This window comes from Microtus pennsylvanicus, chromosome 4 (genome assembly GCF_037038515.1).
Source record: "Microtus pennsylvanicus isolate mMicPen1 chromosome 4, mMicPen1.hap1, whole genome shotgun sequence".
Taxonomy (NCBI): Eukaryota; Metazoa; Chordata; class Mammalia; order Rodentia; family Cricetidae; genus Microtus; species Microtus pennsylvanicus.
Window position 1 is genome coordinate 82,628,402 of NC_134582.1, and position 14,057 is coordinate 82,642,458.

Genomic DNA, 14,057 nt, shown 5'->3' on the forward strand with positions numbered 1-14,057 from the left:
TTGAACTTACTTGAAGGACAAGGATGTTGAAGACTTTGTAAAATATTTATTGACCTTTGTGTGTTAACTTTAGAGAACTGTTCAGTTTGTTAGTCCATTTATTGACCTTTTTTTGTTTTTTAATATTTGAAATTCTTTGTACATTCTAGATGTTAATGCCCCATAGGAAGCATGACCAGTAATGATCTTGCCATGCTCTGGGCTGTCTGTTCCTTCTAGTAATAGCATCTTTTGCTGCACAAAAACTTTTTAATTTCATGTTATCTCATTTGTCAATTTATAGGGTTTCTCCCTGTGCCATTGGTATGCTAGTCAGACATGTCTTTTTTTTTTTTATTTATTTTTTTTAGTTTTTTGAGACAGGGTTTCTCTGTGGTTTTGGAGCCTGTCCTGGAACTAGCTCTTGTAGACCAGGCTGGTCTCGAACTCACAGAGATCCGCCTGCCTCTGCCTCCCAAGTGCTGGGATTAAAGGCGTGCGCCACCACCGCCCGGCCTAGTCAGACATGTCTTATCTGTGCCTGTGTGTGAAGTGTTTACCTTGCTCTCCTTCCAACAGCTTCAGCACTACAGGGTTTAAATTAAGATTTTCTGTATATTTTGAACTGATTTTTTTGAACAGGGTGAGATATGCAGATTTATTTAAAATCTTCTTTAGGTGGATGTCCTGTTGTGCCAGCACCATTTATTGCATTTATTATTATTTATTTATTCCAATAAATAACCACTTATTCCAAGTCTCCTTTTCCATTGTGTGTGTATACCCCACTGTATACCTGGCTCCTTTTCCATTGTGTGTATACCTGGCTAAAAGACAATGAAGAATAAAGGTCATGGAGTCATTTTTTCCTAATCTTCTCCTTAGAACATGCTGGCATTTGCACAAAAAGTCTTGTCTGTCTCCAGGGCAACACAGATCCCACCTCTGGAGAAGGTAGAACTTTCTGTCAGCTTCTCCTTGGCTCTTCCTCTTGTATGCACTTGACCACATCCTGCAGACTCTTTGCCCTGACAACCTGCAGTGGTAAGCCTTGCAGTGGTGGTGGAGAGGGACTTTCCAGTTCCTTTATTGGGGCACCTAGCACATCAGTTCCTGAGATTCTAGAAGAAGGGATGAAATGCTAGTCCTCATCAGTCAGCGTGGGACAAGCTGTGGAGGATGATGATCTCTTCCAGGGGTCAAATGAACACGAGTACCGCTCTGTTCTCTCCTCAATAAGATCTTGGGGTTTGCAGCAGGGACATTGTGGGAGAAAGCTGTGGTGGGGGCTGACAATTGAACATATCCCCATCAGTCGGCCCTGTTTGCATTTTCACAGTGCAGGTCACCCCGTGCATCTCTGTCCTCACAGATGCTCCAGAAAGCCTGCCTGGGCAGATTAAGAAAGCCTCAGTAGAGCCTTGAGAAGTGAGCACACCTCTGCGCCTGGCCGTTGGGCTGGACCTCTTGAGGAGGGCTGTGATTACAGCCCACTGTTCCAGGTCACTGCTAACTTGGAGACTGTTTGGATACTGCCATCTGGTGGTGGTGATGGGGCAGCCTCCAGCCGGCACAGCGCTTTGAACGGAATCCAATGGTGTCAGCATAAGCTAAACTTTTCTGAGGGGGATTTTAGGAAAGGAAGCACTCAGACATCCTCTGGATGACTTCCTTCTTTATTCTTCCTCTTTTCTCATGCTCTTTCTATGTTCTTTCTCTGTTTTTTTTCTTTCTGCTGTATACTTTTTTTTCTATAGCTTTATATCCCAACAAAGTTTTTCAGACAATATAAGAATTACAATGCCGTTACATTCTCTTTTTCAAGTGAATGATTATAATTAATACAGGTAAAAACCTGTTTTCCATCTTCCTAACATGATTAAACATTTTACATTATAGGTGAAAAACAAATTATCCCCAAAATCCACATACCCAAGCAACCTGTGGGCAAGCAGGCTGTTCTTGTCAGGTCTTCTACTGGCGGGCTGCACTTTGCAGTTACAAAGAAAGGGCCACTTACTTTAGTACTTCTATTGAAAGGTAATCTTATAAGGAGTCTTAATGGAACCACAAACTTAAACTTTTATATATGAAAAAGAATCAGTCAGCTCTTGTTATGGAAGGCCACTAGTTAGTTCCCAGCTGCTCAGCCTCCCGAAATAATCACACAGAAACATGAGTACTGAGTTCAGGAAGGCCAGAGACTCCGCACATTGTGACACGAGCTAGCTGATCCATCCCTGGTGGACAAGATCACCTGAGCCCTCCCTGGGTTGCCCACTACCTGGGACCTGAGGCATTCTGCACACTACAGCAGTACCCTCTGTTCCCGTCAGCTCCAGGATGAGGCATTTTCATAGAGAAATAAATGAGCCCAACAGCATCCACAACAAGAGGTCCAATAAGCCGTTGGTGAGGCCTTCGTGTTATGAATCCACCTGCCACCAATACAGAGCAGGGTCGGCTCTAGCAGACAGAGGCAGAATCCGCACAACTCAATGTAGGACTGCCAGTGATGTATCCAGGCATGAGCGGTGCCCCTCCTATGTGCAGATGGAAGCTGCACTCTGCCAGACTCTGTTGTCATGGTGGGTGGAGCTTCAGCTACCTTTCAGCTCAGGCTCATTTCCTCATGACTCCTGAGTCTTAGCTCCACCTACTGGAGCAGTGGCGAGTATCCTTGACTTGGGAGTAGACTGAACCTCACTCACTACTACCTATGAAAAGAAAATTTTTGAGAACTATTCAGGATGTGTGGAGGGGGGGGCAGGATAAGCGAGGTTCTCTTCAATTCTACTGACATTTTTTTGCTTTCCAAATCAGGAGGCAGTAGAAAAACTTTCAGAAAACGGGGCCTCATTCCAGGGAACTGGTGAGGCAGAGCCTACGGGGTCTACCCAAAGTTCTCAGAATGTCTGCGTGGTGAACTGGAGGTGTCTGGGAGAAACTGGGGCTCACTAGACAAAGGCTGAATTTATTAAATACACAGGGCTATTTATCCACATTACAAGTGAGCAAAAGGAAAAGACATGGAGACTGTCCTGTAAATATAGAAAATCAAAATCCAGGAACACCGGAAAGGAAAGGAGTGGGTCCCCAGCCCTTTTTGTGTCTGTCAGGGACAGAACAAAAAATATAAAGGAAAATGAAGCTGTGAAAGCCAGGCCCTGCCCTTCCTCTCCCGAGGTGGTTTCGTCTCCCCTGTTTCTGAATGAAGAGAACTATGTGTTTGAGGATGCGAGCTGCAGAACCCTGACAGGGAGGCAATCAAAACTGGGGATACCATCCAGGTTCTACACTTGGAATAAAGCTGTGCCCATGGATGATGCTCAGAGAAAGGGATGTGGGGAGGAGTAGAGCCATGCTGTCAGGATTTAGAGGGGACCTCTAGGTCCTTCTGTGGATAGACTGTTTCAGTTCCCTTATATCTATTCCTCTTTCAAATGATTCATTTTTTTCCCTTGCCCATACAGTGGCTTTGGAAGCCATGGAGTTATCTGGAGGAAGCACCCCATAAATGACGGGGTCCTCTGAACCTTTGCAATCACTGCCACTGGTCTATATCCTGGGACACTGTTGCTGGGGCTCCATAGCCGGTGCTTTTCTGAGCTCCTCTGAAGAAGTCTATCCAATCAGTATGTGGGCCCATCCTCTGTCCAGCCTCGGATTCCAGCCTGCAGAGATGGCCAGCAGTAGAAGAGATACAGAACCTGCATTTAACTGTGCAAACAGAGGAACCTGAAGACATCTGCATAATTCTTACCAGGATCTGTGATGCAACCCAAGATCTGGGCCTTATCTTGAAGGGAAAGTCATGGACTACGGTGCATGAGACAGGAAGGGTGGTCTGAAGTCAGGGCAGTCGTGGGCCAAAGGACAATAGGTGCCAATCTACTCTGCCCACCAGCCTCTTGATCCCAGCTGCCCCTGGCTGGGGACTGCACCTCTGTGTCCCCTGCAGCCACCACAAGAGCTTATCACCGGGCCACAGGTGAGTCAACAAGCCTGGAGAGACCAACTCCATCCCAGACTTCTGAGAGCAAGTAGAGCTTCAAACAGGGAATACTATTTCCTAAGAGCAGAGCTGTCTACTCTGCTATTCTTGCCCGTTTAATTCCAGAGGGATGAGTCACTAATTGATGGGAAAGCTAGACCGAACAATTCCGGGACTCCTAGTCTGGCGACCCTCATGCATACACATGGCTCTACCACTATATTTGGGGCAGAGAGGGGACATGATCAGAACATGACCTGGGGTCACACAGCAAGTCATTCTGGGCTTCCAGCCCTGCCTTCCCAAGACCAGCAGGAGACCAGGTTATCCTACAGGGCTGGTTCACACAGGGGAGGGACATGTCCAAAATGTGGCTGCAGCCTGGGCCTCCCTCAGCTTCCAGCCAGGCTTTGAGTCCCAGGACCCATCCACAAGGACACAAGGATGCATCAAAACCCAAGAGCAGTCACAGCGACTCCCATCAGCACCGTTTTCCTAACTGAAGTGCATGTGTGTGCCTGCTTGTCTGTATGGGCCTGCACACCTGCAGTGTCTGCAGAGGCTTCAGATCCCTGCTTCTAGAGTTACGGGCAGCTGTGGGCCACCTGATGTGAGTACCAGGAAGCAAACCCAGGTTCTCAGCGAGTGCTTCTGATGACCCATTGTCCCAGCCCCTCCACATTCATCTTTGCAGACTCTGATAGAGCCTACCCAGGTTCTCCTTAGACATGCCCTCCAGACCTTCACATTCCACACACAGAGACCTCTGAAGTCGCTCCTAGACCCTCCCCATGGACATTTAGTGACACCCACACAGAGAATCCCAAAGTTTCCCCTCAGCCCCCCTCTTTCGCACACCTCTGGAGTTCCCTGCAATCTTCACAGACCTATGCACAGAGTCCCCAGCGCTCCCATGGGCTCTTCATACACTCCCTCACAGACACCCTCACCTTGTCCTCTAAGCTGGCCATAGATCTCCACAGAAGTGCTGAGAATTGTACAGTGCTCACATTGAGAACCCAGAGAGACTTCTGACCAACACAGAAACACCATGCAATAACACCTACAGCACATAGCAACAGTGCCTGAGTTTCATGCAATAACACCTGCAGCACGCAGCAACAGTGCACAAGTTTCATGCAGTAATACCTGCAGCACACTCTAATAGTGCATAAACTGCATGCAATAACACCCGCAGCATGACTTTCATGCAATATCAACTGCAGCACACAACAACTGTACATGAGCTTCATGCAATTGCAATAACACTCACAGCACACACCAATAGTGTATGAGCTTGATGCAATAACACCTGCAGCACGCAGCAATAGTGCATGGTCTTCATGCAAGAACACCTGTACAACACAGCAATAGTGCATGAGCTTCAGAGTCCAGAGATCTCATAGAAACCCTTCCAGACATGCTCATGTCTGTTGTAGAACGGCCCATCACATACTCAGGGCAAAGAACAGGAAAAAAACTCAGAGTGAGGAAAATTCTTCAATATTTTTTTAAGAATTTGGACACCACAAGAAGGTGCATAAGCCATGATTTTTATGATGTAAACTTGGAATTCACTAAGAAAATATTTTTATCATAGCTTGGGCAGAGGCATTAAGGAGGAGAGAGGGCAGGTGTGTAGACGGTATACACTGGGGCTCCTCAAGAGAGAGATCTTGTCCCTTTAGACAACCAGCTTTTTGAAGCCATGAGTATCTGCAGTTCTGTTGATCCCCGAATTCAGCAGCTGACAGAGACCCACCCAGTAGTGAACAGTTTCTTGTCTGCTGTAACGGCGTAAACGAATGCAGACAGATTGTAAAAATATATACAGCTTTAATGGAGAAATAGACTTACAGAACCACCGTTCCCGCAGAGACCAGGAAAGCAGAAGCATGGCTGGGATCATGCTTGCCAAATTTATAGGCAAACATTAGCCCGAGGTGAACACGCCCCCTAAGGGGCGGGACTTATCCCTACATCTCCCCTTTTTGTCTAAATAAGACAGAACCAAACCAAATACAACTATATACAATAACAACAAATAATAAATATAACAAACAATATTGAGAACAAAAGCTTTGCTAAACATTCTATCTCAAGGATTCCAAATAATGTAGAGAGTAACTACAATTATATAATCTTCAACTCCATCAAAGATCTGAGAAGGGAATAAACACTACTCAACAAACGAGATATATCCAAAATGTGCAACAATTGACAGAGACAACTGACTACCTGGGCAATCACTCAAAGTCTCATTTGCAATGTTGAGTCAACCAATTTTGGCTAAGGCCTAACATAACTGACATACCATTATTAAAGGCAAGGAACTTTTCAAAACTATCTTACCCTGTCTTGGCAGGATATGACAGTCCTGTTTTATCCATTGATGCATGCTCTGTATCTCTGTCAGTGGTTGAGGTATGGGCATTTCTTTGCCCAAAGGCCAATTCTGCCAAATAGAAAGGCTCCAGGTGGAGTGTCTTTGGTGCTCAACATTCTCTCGGGAATAGAGCGGTGTTGCCAGGAGCAATTGTGTCTCACTATCACGAAACTCTGAGTTAGATTAAAGGCCATTTTCTACAGCTCTTTGAAGAGGTCGAAAATTATCTATCTATACTGAGTATAATCTCTATATATCTAGAGAACCTGATTAGTCTAATTATAAATGATAAATTTAGATGACTATTTATCTATATAATTCTCAATATCTCTCTAACTTAAAGACTAAGACAATAAACAACTGTGTAACAAATGAGGATAATGACCTCCAAATATAAACACTGTACAAATATACATTGCAATATGGTAAATATATATCAATACACAAACATTATATAAGTATCTTAATCAGAGGTAGAAATGTACACTGCAATATGGTAAATATATACAATATATATTTATCAATACAATATATGTCAATACATAAAAAATGTTTTAAACAGAGATAGAAACATGCATGCATACAATAGTCAATATAATTTAACTTTGTATTAATATACAAGAATCTATACCAATATATTTGTCTAAAAGCAGTAACTCACAATTATAAATCTATTATCCCATCATTCCCTGTTTTTTTTTTCAAAATGATCCCTGAGCTTATAAAATTCCTCCCCCAACCTCCCAACCCCTAAATGATGTCCCTAAACCCAGGGGTAAACTTTACTGGGAGAGGGGACGTAGTCCCCTGAATTACTTCCAGCTGTCATGGGGGCGACGTTCTTTCTGGGGGATCCTATGAAAGTAAAATGATGGTTAAATTTCAAGATCAATGTCTTTTAAAATTACAAATAGTCTCTGAGTATTTTGTGGAGGTCTGGCCAGAATGTTGTACAAGATGTGCACCATTTCAGCTAACCAAGTTGGGATCGTCTTGTGCAGCTGGTATCCAAAACAGGTCTTGTAGTAGCGCTATCAATAAGTATCATGACATCATATCAACCAGGTAGAGTTGTTGTTGTGGGGCTCCATCTTCTTTCTGGAAACTTCAAATGTCACTTCAGGAAAAACTCATTGTTCATTGTGAAAAACTTAAACATTAATCATATAGACACACACACACACACACACACACACACACACACACACATATATATATATATATATATATATATATATATATATATATATATATTCCATGAAAGGCATGATAGATATATTCAATGAAAAGTATGATAGATATGAAGAAAAGCAAAGATGTTTTCTAAACTCATATTTCTTTCTGTCCCATATCATGGCTCTTGACATGAGACAGAAACTCCAGAAACTCTGGGTTTTTCTCTTACTAACAGGCTTGGAATTGGAGAGGGACTGAGCCAGAGTCCAACTTCAAAACCAGCTCTACATATTTATAAAGAAATGTTTAATAAGACATATATATATACATATATATATATAAATTAATACTTACAAAATGTGTCCATCCATCAGTAATTAAATATTCAGGGTCCCTTAATTTCTTTGAAGATGAGTATTTTCCTGTGGAGATAAGAAAAGAACCCTGCCTCCAACCTATCTGTATTTCTTACCATCAGCATGCTCACCATCCTTATGAAAGAATTGTTATTTATCTTTTCCAAGTGGCTTCTCTTCTTCAAACCGAACCTTTATTAATTTTGATGGTATCCACAATTTTTCCTCACCTGTGGAGATAAGAGCAAAACCCCTTCCCCAACGTAGCACATCTCCTGGCTTCCATTGTGAGGTCAGCACATCCTTGAAATAAACTGGTTGATTTAGTTCAGTAGACTTTTCCATTATCCAATGTTTTTCTGCAGCTGTTGTTCCCTTCTCATTAGCGTTGAGAAAATTCAAGGTTAACAAAGCATTATGTAACCTATTTCTGGGGGTGTTTTCCACCCCTTTCTGTTTGTTCAACATATCCTTTATAGTTCGATTTGATCTTTCTATGACTTCTTGACCTGTAGGATTATATGGTATACCTGTGACATGCTTGATATTGTAATAATCAAAAAACCGTTTCATTTCCCTAGAGACATAAGCAGGACCATTATCCATCTTTATTTGTGTAGGTATACCCATGATAGCCATGACTTTTGAAAAATGAGTGATTACTGAATCAGCTTTTTTTGAACTTAAAGCAGTTGCCCACTGAAAGCCTGAATAAGTGTCAATGGTGTGATGAACATATTTTAATTTGCCAAATTCTGCAAAGTGGAACACATCCATCTGCCAGATTTCATTCCTTTGGGTGCCCTTTGGATTAGCCCCTGCAGGCAGTGGCGTTTGGTTATAGAAAGAGCAAGTAGGGCATTTCTTTACAAAATCCTTAGCTTGTTGCCATGTAATTGAAAACTCTTTCTTCAAACCTTTGCTATTAACATTATGTTTTTTATGAAATTCAGAGGCTTGTAGCACACTACCAATCAATAATTGATCAATTTCTGCATTGCCTTGTGCTAGAGGACCTGGCAGACCCATATGGGATCGGATGTGTGTTATGTACATAGGGCAAAGCCTATTCCTGATCAAATCTTGAACCTGGAGAAACAATGAGGTTAGTTCTGTATCATCAGCTATAAATTCAGCAGTTTCAATATGTAAAATAACTCTTTCTGCGTATTGTGAATCTGTAACTATATTAATAGGTTCTTTAAAATCCCTTAGCACCATAAGAATGGCATATAATTCTGCCTTCTGGACAGAATTATAAGGACTTTGTTCCACCGTACCCAAGTCTTCTGATTTGTAACCTGCCTTCCCTGATTTATTGGCATCAGTATAGAGTGTACGGGCTCCAGTTATTGGAGCATCACAGACGATTCGAGGAAGAATCCAAGAAGTTCTCTTTATGAAGTTAAGCCTCTTGCTTTTTGGATAGTTGTTATTAATGTCTCCCAAAAAATTAGCACAAGCTCTTTGCCATGGTTCATTATCTTCCCATAAATTCTTTAGTTCATCAGCAGTGAAAGGCACTATAATTTCTGCTGGGTCTATGCCTGCTAGTTGACGAAGTCTCAGCTTGCCTTTTATAATTAACTCAGAGACTTTTTCCATATAAGTTTTCAGTTTCTTACTTGGTTTATGTGGTAAAAAGATCCATTCCAAAATAATATCATCTCTCTGCATTAAAATTCCTGTAGGAGAAATTTTTGATGGTAGTATGACGAGAATACAATCGAGCTCTGGATTCACCCTGTCCACGTGTGCCTGTTGTAAATTTTCCTCAATCATTGTCAGTTCCTTTTCTGCTTCAGCTGTTAATTCTCTGGGACTGTTTAAAACTTTATCACCATCCAAGGTTTTGTTCAAATGAATTATTAGATCAGGTGTTATTCCAATAGCTGGTTGTAGACTGGAAATGTCTCCTAACAGTCTTTGAAAGTCATTAAGAGTCCGTAGGCGATCTCTCCTAATTTGTGCTTTTTGTGTCTTAATTTTTTGCAAACCTATTTTATAACCTAAATAATTAACAGAATCTCCCTTCTGAATCTTTTCAGTAGCGATTTGCAATCCCCATTTAGGTAAAAGTATCTTTATTTCTTCAAACAGTCTGTTCAAGGTATCCATGTTTGAATCGGATAACAAAATGTCGTCCATGTAATGATATACTATAGATTTGGGAAATTTCTTGCATATTATTTGCAATGGTTGCTTCACAAAATATTGGCACAGGGAGGAGCTATTTAACGTACCCTGAGGGAGGACGGTCCAGTGGTACCTCCTCGCAGGTTGAGAATTGTTATAAGTAGGCACTGTGAAGGCAAATTTTTCTCTATCTTCTTTTTGCAAAGGTATAGTGAAAAAACAATCCTTTAAATCAATAACTATGAGAGGCCATCCTTTTGGTAATAAAGAGGGCAAAGGAATTCCAGATTGCAGAGGGCCCATAAGTTGAATAACCTTGTTGATGGCCCTGAGATCTGTCACCATTCTCCATTTACCTGAGTTTTTCTTAACCACAAATACAGGAGAATTCCAAGGGCTGGTAGATTCTTCTATATGTCCAGCATCTAATTGTTCTTGTACCAGCTGTTCTAAAGCCTGTAACTTTTCCTCAGCTAAAGGCCATTGCTTTGTCCATATTGGTTTCTCAGTCAACCATTTTAGAAGCAAGGCTGTTGGTATCTCTGAAGGGACATCAATTGCTTGTTCTTGTACAGCCCGAATGGCCGGTTTTCTCCGTTTGTAATATCTTTTAATATTATTCTCAGAAATATAGGCTCTAGAAGTAGCAGGAATGTTAATTTCGGTATTCCATTGTTGTAATAGGTCACGACCCCATAAATTCATTGCGATATTGGCTACATATGGCCTTAATTTTCCTATTTGTCCCTCTGGCCCTATACATTCAACCCATCTCATGCTCTGCCTTACTCGAGATAGGGTTCCAATTCCCAGGAGCTGAACATTTACATTCTGAAGAGGCCAATATGGATGCCAAGATTCTGGGGTAATGATACTTACATCAGCACCTGTGTCCAGCAGGCCAGTAATAAAAATGCCATTTACACACACTCTCAGTTTAGGTCTTTGATCATTTATAGAAGTTTGCCAAAACACACGTAACTGATCTTTCTGATCATTATTGCTTGTAACAGTAGGCATGGGGCTTCCTAATTATCCTGACGAGGCACGTTCTTTGCAGAAACTGGAAATGACTGAACCATGTTTGCCATGGGGGCCTGTGAGGCCCCCCTCTCACGTTTCCCATCTGTATCAGGTTGCCTTGTCTATCTCTTGTAGACCTGCATTCATTCGTCCAATGTCTGCCTTTTTCACATCTTCTACATAAACCTGGAGGCTGAGTCCTCCTATTCCTGTTATTTCTAGAAGATGCATCATTATTATTATTATTATTTCTGAAAGATGCATTATTATTATTATTATTTCTGAAAATCTGTTGTCTACAATTCCTTTTCATATGACCCATTTTGCCACAATTAAAACATTTGGTATTCTGGTGTTGTAGTAATAAGGAGCGGCGGGGCTGCGTCCCCAACACCCCAGCCGCCTGCCCGGCTAGCTTTACCCGAAATAATTACACAGACACTGTATTCTTTTAATCACTGCTTGGCCCTTAGCTCTAGCCCTTACTGGCTAATTCTGATATCCCAATCAACCCATCTCTAATACTCTGTGAGCACCGGTCTTACCGGGAAGATTCTAGGTCGGAGCTTCATCGTGTGTGTCTGCCTGGGAGCGGGGCATGGCGTCTCTCTGAGGCGTCTGCTCCGGAGAGGAGAGCTGTCGGGTCTGACCTCACTTCCTCTTCCTCCTGGCATTCTGTTCTGTTTACTCCACCTACCTATGTCCTAACCAATAACATGGGCCAAGGCAGTTCCTTTATTAGCCAATGACCTTCCTCCATCATTTCCCCCTTTTCGGTTTAAACAAAAAAAAGGCTTTAACTTTAACATAGCAAAATTACATATAACAAAACAGTTATCAAGTAAAAATTACAATAATCTTTATCATAACTAAGGAAAACTATAACTATAACTAACTATTCTTAACTCCATCAAAGACTCCAGAAAGATACAATACTACATAAGCAAACAAGAAAAAAAGCAACTTTTAAAACTCTAGAAATGACAGAGACATCTCGCTGCCTGGACAGTCACCCAAAGTTCCTCTGTACCGTTGGGGCATCCATCTTCAGCCTTCAGGCCCATGGGTCTCCAGCAGACATTTCCATAAAGCAGGAAAATTCAAAGTCAGTTCAGTCACTATCTGTTGTGTCCTGCAGAATGTCTCGCAGACTCTTTCATGAATCAGGAACCCCGAAGGATCATCTCACCTTAGGCAAGTTCAGTAGTCCTCTCTCTGCAGGTTCTCTGTGTCCAGTTTATGCAATAGTCCAGGCAAGAGCAGTTTCTTGCCCAAATGGCTATCAAACTCCATAAGGATCCTCTTCGATGCCCATCTTCCTCTTGAAGTAGATTGGTGCTGCCAGGAGCAGAGTGTCTCACTGTCATGAAAAGTCCTAAGTTATTAAAACATTTAATAGCATATTCCGTAGTCTTTGAAAGATATGAAGAATGCGGATCTAACTGAAATATATATGTATCTATATATCTAGAAAATCTAACATGACTACAAACTTGACTATTATTGATTATCCATTAACAACCTATATACATTACATTTTTAAATGAACTACACAATCACAATACCTTAATCAATATCAGAAATACATATACATATAACAAAATTGACCTTAAATCTCTATCAATAAAGCAAAATCTATACTAATGCAAATTATTCATATCTATATCATATCCCCCTTTAAATGTAAAAGAACATTTATAAACCATATTTGGGAACATGGGCGCAGTTTTTTCTCTCCAAACTGCTTCCTGCTGAATGGGGGCGTCGTTAATTAGGTCTTTCATGGTATAACCTGTGTGCTAGTTTCATCTCAGTTGGCAGTTGAACGAAGCAATTTTCTGAAGGTGTTCACACCAACCCTTCAGGAGGGCGTGGTCCATCATACCATATCGGAATAGAAGAAATGAACAGGGTCTCATCCTCTGTGAAAACAAATTAAGAAACTCCTTTCCAAAGCATCATGTCCTTAGATCCAAATTTCAAAGTCAAGGCATCAAAATATCTATGTTGGATTAGTTTAGCAGCATTTATAAACAAATATCTTTTAGCATCTGTTGCTCCTTCCTCAGCATTCAAATAATTCAAAGAGAGCATAATAGCATACAGTATCAAAATTCTCTGTGTATTTTCCATCTTTGTGCGCTTTATTTTAACCTCTATTTTGTTTATTTTTACTTTTAACTTTTTGCTTTTTGAGACAGGTTCTCTGTATCTTTGACCTGAAGTAACTCTGTAGACCAGGCTGTCCTTGAACTCTCAGAGATCCGCCTGTCTCTGGCTTCCAGGCATTGGGATTAAAGGTGTACACTACTACAATTTGAACTCACAGAGATCTGTTTGTCTCTGCCTTCTAGGCACTGAGATTAAAGGCATGTGCTACCACACCTTGAAGTCACAGAGGTCAATCTCCCTCTGCCTTCCAAGTGTTAGGATTAAAGGTGTGTACTACCACACACAACCACTCTCTTTTTTGTTGTTTTTTACTTTAAGAACTTCAACTTTTAGCTTGCATATATTTTTAACACACTGTAAACCATTTAGAAATTTTCTTTGTCTTTGAATCTCTCTTTACTGTATATCTCTCTTTTTCTGACCACATGAGTCTTTAATTTACCAAGCAATATCAGTAGGACTAAAGCCGTGGCTTTGCCAGCTAGATCCAGTCCATTCCTTAGCTTTCCAGCCTCATGGCTGAGGTACTGGCTGTAGCCATGTTTACTGCCACAACTCTATGGCATTTCAAGCCCCTGCCAGCAAGCGAGCTTCAGCAGCCTGTGCTTGCAAACCGCACGAACCACCTGCATAAAAGAATCAAGAGTTTGTCCTGGCAGGACAGCCCAGAAAGCTGGCATTTTTAAACGGCGCAGCTTTTTTCCTGCTAAGGCTGAAAACCGAAAAGCATGCGATCAGCTTTTCGTCAACACCGTTTAAGTGTTTCGTGGCAGAACCTCTTAAAAGAGCTGCAAGCTTTGCAGCTAAAGCTGAGTCAGGAAGCCTCTCTTAGATG